Source organism: Panthera tigris, chromosome C2 (assembly GCF_018350195.1).
Source record: "Panthera tigris isolate Pti1 chromosome C2, P.tigris_Pti1_mat1.1, whole genome shotgun sequence".
In the NCBI taxonomy this organism is placed as follows: domain Eukaryota; kingdom Metazoa; phylum Chordata; class Mammalia; order Carnivora; family Felidae; genus Panthera; species Panthera tigris.
In genome coordinates this window covers 145635194-145642148 of record NC_056668.1, presented here as the reverse complement: position 1 = coordinate 145642148, position 6955 = coordinate 145635194, and the positions used below count along the sequence as shown (strand labels likewise).

Here is a 6955-nt window from a genome sequence, read left to right as displayed (position 1 = left end):
CAAAATTGACATGGAACACTGCGTTTGTGAAGCTCAAGTTCTATTTGTGTTTTCCCAGGGGTCTCATACCTTGAAGGCTTGGTTGAGTCTACAGGACCTATGACCGTGCCCCTACGTGGGCTACGATGCCTCAGAGGCCAGAATATAGGGTGGGATGTTGATGGAAAATGGCCTTTTCCTTCTAAAAATTCTCCAGGTCTTCAAATTCGCTCTGGCAATGGGCTGCATCTTTTTATAGAACAGCATCTGACGTGTCAGCAATCTCTAGGTAGTTTATTGATTTAACATTTCTTCAGAGATGCTAAGAAATATGTGGTCTGCTGACAGCAATGGGGAGCTGCGCCTTAAAAGGGGGATCTGATGGCTTGTTCCCAGCTGTCCTGGCTCAGAGCCTCTGCAATCACTGATTTTCAGAAAATTGTTTTAAATAGAGTTTCTGTTCCATTTTGAGCAGGCTCTCTTTGCTTCCTCATTTCCCAACAGTCAATGGGGATTGCGGTGATTTTGCGTGGTATCTCACACACCGTTGCTGAATGGAGTCATTTCATGTTGAAATGACCAAAGTGGCAGAGAAATCTGCTTTGGTCAAAAGCTGAAGTTCACTGTGTCAAAACAATCAGGTTCCAGAAATGATTTGCAAAAATCCATTTCTTTATTGTTTTGGAGCACAGAGACAATGGGATCTGTGGAGCAGGTCCCCGAACAAGAGTCTCAAAGGCCGGGCAGGAAGGGATTCTAGAAAGTAAAAGGAAAGAATTCACCTTAGAATGAATTCCCCTGGGGTGGAGGGCCCACTCCTGCCCAGGAGTCTCCTGCCTCCCTCTTTACTCCCCTCATATCTCCCCACTTCCAAGGGAGGGCACTTTCCTGATCTGGTTGGGTTGGATTTAACTTGTGGTTGGGCCACTGTGACTTAAAGGTCAACAAAGACTTCTGGATTTGTTTCTTTCCTTTTATCTTGTGTCTCCAAAAGCATGGGTTTGGTCAAGGTGTTTATTCTCCCAAGTATCCCTTCTCTCCCCTCTTATCTGATCCCAAATATTTAGGTTTGGGGGAGAAGTAGGAGGTTAGGATGACCAACTTGTCCTGGTTGGCCCCGGAAATCCTGGTTTTAGCACCAAAGTCTAATACCTCGAGAACCCCCTCAGTCTCAAGTAAACAGACACAGTTGTTCACCCTGGACCCCATTTCGTCCTCCAAACTAAGCTGCATATTCCAATTCAACTGTTACTGGGGTACCTTGTGTTGGGGATTTTGGAGGCTGCCTCAGGTATTAATTAAGTACTACTTAAGGAAAAAATTTTTTTGAAATTCTCATTTGGCTTTTTTCCCTTGTACCTGTTCTCTTTTTCTGGAATCCCCTGAAGAGAAGAGGTGAAGGGCAGGATGGGTCCCCTGCTATAATGGCTCTAAAAATGACTCTCAGCATCTACAATGGCAGTGTTTTATAGACACAGACAAGGAGCCTGCGGTAAGAGGCCTGGGGAGGAAGAAAAGCAAAGAAGTTTGTGGGGACCAAAGAAGAGGGAAAGGGAAATAAAGATTTAAAAAAAAAAACTTTTTAAAATGTTTATTTGTTTTCGAGAGAGAGAGAGACACACACACACAGAGTGCAAGTGGGGGAGGGGCAGAGAGAGAGGGAGACACAGAATCGGAAGCAGGATCCAGACTCTGAGCTGTCAGGACAGAGCCCGACGCGGGGCTCGAATTCACAAACCGTGAGATCATGACCTAAGGATGCTTAACCAACTGAGTCACACAGGTGCCCCAAGAAAATAAAGATTTTTAAGAAAATGGGCCAATTCTCTAAAAGGGTCTCATTTTGAAGGCCATATATTTAGGTCAACACTACTGAGATTCCACGTTGTGTGGGGCCCCAAGACACTTGGGTGAGTGAGACACAGCCCTGCTTCTAGGAACGCCTCATCCTGCTTTCCTGGCCACTGTCTGGGGTGTGAGTTCCACTCCAACCTTGGGCAACTGGGAGGGTAGCATTGGGGTAGCTCCAACTGGAAATCCACACTGAGGCCTCTTGTCCCAACTGTGACCATGTCAGGAGAGACCCACTGGGTTTCTAGAGTTCTAGTGAAGCGAAAATGCCACACGGTTTCTTGGCCTGGTATGAACGATGTTTGTCATTCAGCACAAGCGGGCATTGATCTCTTGTAGAAGCCAGATCTCAGGGAGGTTCAATGTCCTTGGCAGGCTACTAAATCTAGGATGATCTGCTTGCCTTATGGCCAAGGGCCCAAATTTCGGGTCCTCCATTCACAGGAGAATTCTGGAAAATTGCTTAATCCTGCCTGGTGTCTTCTGGGGTCACCTTAGGTAGCAAACGGAATGCTGTCTTTTTCATTAGGAGTTTGGTTATCATTACTTGCTAGGTATATCTTACAAAAATCCAAACATTTTATTCTTTTGAAAAACTAACAACTTTGGCAGACTCCGGGCCCCGTTCTTTGAGTAACAACAGGTAGCTGGAGTTGGGTGGGGACGGTCTCCTTTAGAGAGAGCATGGCGTTCCGAGTCCCCAAAGCCACCTCACCCACTGCTGTCTCGCTCATATCGTACGCTGGCCATTTCTCATTTATATGATCCCGTGGAACCCGTGCATCACTGATTCTCTGAGCCCTCAGTTAGAGTCTATAAGCATGGTGCCCTCTTCCATAGTGACCACCTCCTTCCTCCTCTTTGCCTCTCCCTCTTCCTTCCTTCCATTTCTACCCTGGCCTCTCTCCTCCCTCATCATCTCCCTGCCTGGCAATAGAACTTTACATAGAAGCGTGCATCACCTGCAATGTACATAGACCAAGCACCCAAATACAATGTCCGACCATCTAAATCAGCAGATCTCAAAGTGCGGCAGCAGCTCTTGGACATTCATTATAAATCCGAATTCTGAGGCCCCTGCTAGATCTCCTAAATCAAAACCTCTGGCAACGAGACCCAGGAGTCTCCGTCTTAACCAGCTTTCCAGGTGAATCTGTGACACGTGCGTCTCATACTCACTGGTCTACACGTGAAGGCGCCCATTTGCTGAAAATAAAATCTGAGCCGGGGGAAGGCAGTTTACTTCTCTGGCTCTCAGCTGAGCGTAACGTAAAACCCCCTCCTCGCTCTTTCTCCATATGCAGTGTGGGGAAGTGAAAGAAATGTCTGTTTGCAGTCCCGAAATCACCATTTTGTGAGGTGTCTGAAGGCCTTTTAGCTGCAGTCCTGCTCACTCTCAGTTTTATGAGGCGTCTACTGGTGTCTAGGACGCTCCCTTCCCTGTCGCGGGCAAAAGGAAGGGAAGAAGTAAAAGTCCTCCCTCATGCGTGGTCCTCCAAACGCAGGGTTCAGTTCCTGAGGGTTCTGCAGGTGCCCCTCTGAGACCAAAGCCCAGGAAGCGATTTCCCCTCAGCACGCTGACCATGGCACCAGGGAAAAGCGGGGCTCGGATTCTGGGATAGTGGAGAAGAGGCGATGCGTCACGGGTGATGATGTGATTCATGCAAGACCTTGACCTGACATGATACGAGTGGACCGTGCCGTTGATTCAACACCTGGGTTGAGTCAGCTGAACTGTGTCACTTCCTTCACACTTCTTCTTATACGCCAGAAATGGAGTCACAGGGCAGGTAAGGACTATGTCATAGAGCCACTAGGGGGCCATTCATTCATTCACCCTATTATTTGATATGCCCTATTAAGCTACATCTGAGTGCCAGACAATGTGTGTGTGTGTGGGGGGGGGCGTGGTGGTGTGGGTGTATGTTATGAGTTTCTTTTCTGTCATGTTCCAAATAATAAATAGTTTTGCTACTTCTGCAATTTAATTCATTAATTAAGTTAATTTTATTCCTAATGTTGGGGACGTAAGAAATGGATGCAAATGAATGCTAATTTCTGAGTTAATATTGAGAGCTAAGGTCCTTGCTAATTTTTAAGGGAAGGATTGCCGTAGTGGTTTTGGAATTCAGAAATAGAAGCTTCTGTTCTCCCCCCCCCCACTTTCTCGTTTAAGCAGGGTAGGCTCCCACCCTGAGAATGAAGTTTCCGAAGTCTCGACGACTTCTGTCCTAGTTTTATTCTGTCTCTTGAGAAGTATTCATTAGGTGCTGGAAATGTTGCCTGGTGCTTTCCTCCCTTATGACTCTTTTTCGGTCCTAGATCTGAGAATTGATGATAATGGATTCTCTTCTTTCTCTTCCAATTCAGCTTTTTGTTCTTTGCTCTTTTGCTTTGCGCTCACACCTGGTAACACAGGATGGCACTCCGAGAGAGGGAAAGGTGCCTGGGGGAATGTGTGTGTTTCGGACCTCGCCTTCTGCTGGCTTCATCCGTCACACATGTTTCTCTGTTAGCTTCAGGCCCAAGGGGAGGAATTCTGATGGAGAATGGTGAAGTGGAAAACTTTACTTACCTACAGACAGCAACGACCTCCTATGATGTGCTCTTTTGGGATTTGGCAATGAGGTGTTTGTTTCAATGGAGGAGTTTCACTCCAGATGAAATTCCACCTGCTTCCTCTGAATGCCTCCACACAATAGGAGCCTTTTGCCTTCATTGGGGGGGTGGGGGGTGGGAGGTGTTCTATTTTTGCCGGGGAGCAAACGCTCCTGGGTCCGGTTCTTTGGTGAGTTCACAGCCTCCGCTGTGAAATAGGAAGGATGGTGAAACAGGTTGCTGGTGGCTATATCCAGGAATTTCTATTCTGGACCAGACTCCTTGGCCGAACCCATAAGACGTTTGGGGATCTAGCCTTTGCAGCCCTACCGGTCCTGTCTCTTACAGTGCCTGCCTCCCCTTTCAGACTTCCCCCTGGCCCGGCCATACAGAAGCTCCTCGCCATTCCCCGAACACTCCATACTGGTTGGTCCCTTTGGGCCTTCGCACACTTGCTCTCTGGGCCCGTTTACGTGAGGAAACATGTGACCATCTTTCAATACGCAGGTCGAGCCTCAACCCCTATATCGAGCCCAGCAGAGGCTTGTCCCTTTCACCTGACACCACCCCTAGGTAGAGCTGCTGTCGTTTCCTTAAGTTCTATTTGTACCTACGTTGCCGTGGTTATGATACCATTTTGTAGTTCTTGTTTTCTCACATAATAGGATACTCTCAGTGCTTAAGCGCAGAGATTCTGAAGCAAGACTGCCTAGGCTCAGTCCCACTTCTATCACTTACTAGCTGTGTAATCTTGGGCAAGTTACCTGGTCTCTAAATGTGAGTTTCCCCATCTCTGAAATGAGGGGAATGATGATCCTACGTGCTTCACACGTTGGTGTCAAGGAGCAAGTGAATTGTCATTATTCCTCTTTCTCCTCCTGCCTTTTTACACCTCATTTCTTTTTTTTTTTATGTTTATTTATTTATTTTGAGTGGGGGGGGGTGCAGAGAAAGACAGAGGGAGGGAATCCCAAGCGGGCTTCATGCTTAGCACAGAGTCTAATGTGGGGCTCAATCTCATGACTGTGAGATCATCACCTGAGCCCAAATCAAGAGCTGGATATGCTCCACCAACTGAGCCACCCAAGTGCCCCTATATACCTCATTTCCATGCCTAGTATTTTTCCCCTGTATACAAACTGCCCTCGGGGATGGTAGAAGCAGTGTAGGATCATTGATTTTTTCATTTTACGTTTCTTTTTTTCTTTCTGGATTGAGGTAGAGAGAGGGAGAGAGTGAGACGGGGAGGAGGGGAGGGAGGAGAGAGAATCTTAGGCAGGTTCCATGCCCAGTGCAGCGTCTGACATGTGGCCTGATCTCAGACTGTGAGATCATGACCCGAGCTGGAATCAAGGGTCTGAAGGTTAATCGACTGAATCCCCTCCAGGTGCCCCTAGTTTTAAATTTCCTAAATAAGCTTCTGTAAATTTATAGCAGAAATAATAGTGCTGGATGCTGACTTCTCAAAATGATACCCAAGACAAACTGTTGATGAAGCACGTCTGAATTTATTGCTTACCACAATAAGAGAGATAATTACCTTGACAATCTTTTTTTTTTTTAATGTTTGTTTGTTTATCTGGGGGGGGGGAGAGAAAGGGAGAGAGAGTCCCAAGCAGGCTCTGTGCTGTCAGCGCAGAACTTGACATGGGGCTCAGTCTCACGAACCATGAGATCATGGTCTGAGCTGAAATCGAGAGTCAGACGCTTAACCACCTGAGCCACCCAGGTGTGCCACCTTGACAGGGTCTTAATACCATCTCAGAAAGCTGTGGGTAAAGTTGGAATATTTATGATTCCGTGATAAGTAGGCAAAGTTCATGATGAAGTAGTTTGGGACTGGTTGACACAACAAGGTGAGAATTTCAAGGCAAGGGGTTCAAAACTGGTCTTCATTACTGATGAGCCTAGTTGACTTATCTGTTGCTGTCTGTTGAGAACTTTCAGGAAATCTCTGAAATGAACAATAAAAGGTATTCAGCATTTCATCTTCCTGGGCAAGAGAATCCTGGAATAGCCATGTTAACATAGACAGTAAGTTGGATGGGCATAGGTGATTTTGGTTCTCAAGACTTTGAAAGATACAATAGATTTTATTTTCAACAGACAGACTTTGTTGGGGTAGGTGTCATGAAATCCCACATGGCTAAGCGGCAAGCCTAAACCATGATGGTTGGAGGATTTTGAGAATACAGTACTTACACAATAGAGGCGGGAAAATATGGGGTGACATAGGAGTCTTGGAATGCCACACAAGAGGAGAAACCATCTAGCAAGAGGAAGAAATTAGAAAGGAATGATACTGAGCTTAAACACTGTTGTCTCTCAAAGATGCCTAGTGCATCTTCCTTAGGAGGTGGGAATGATGGAGACCCTCAGCCATTTGGGAATCTGAGGGTCCGGGGGACTAGAATTCTATTTCTCACCTGGAACCAGGCAGCTTTTTGTCTCATGTCAACAAGAGGCAACCACCTGTCGGGAAGAAGGGCTGGGAGGTAGCTCTCCTACCTCCCATGTCGGGGGTGGG

The 6955-nt window shown here is 46.8% G+C and overlaps 1 long non-coding RNA gene across 1 annotated transcript; it reads right to left on the bottom strand.

Annotated features, from left to right (window-relative positions):
* Positions 1-252: 252 nt before the first annotated feature.
* On the bottom strand, positions 253-5006 carry LOC122230497. The gene is made up of 3 exons (XR_006207482.1): positions 4406-5006; positions 1339-1480; positions 253-735 (listed from the first exon to the last, which is right to left on the bottom strand). It is a non-coding gene; the product is annotated as an uncharacterized LOC122230497 (long non-coding RNA).
* Between the last annotated feature and the right edge of the window lie 1949 nt (positions 5007-6955).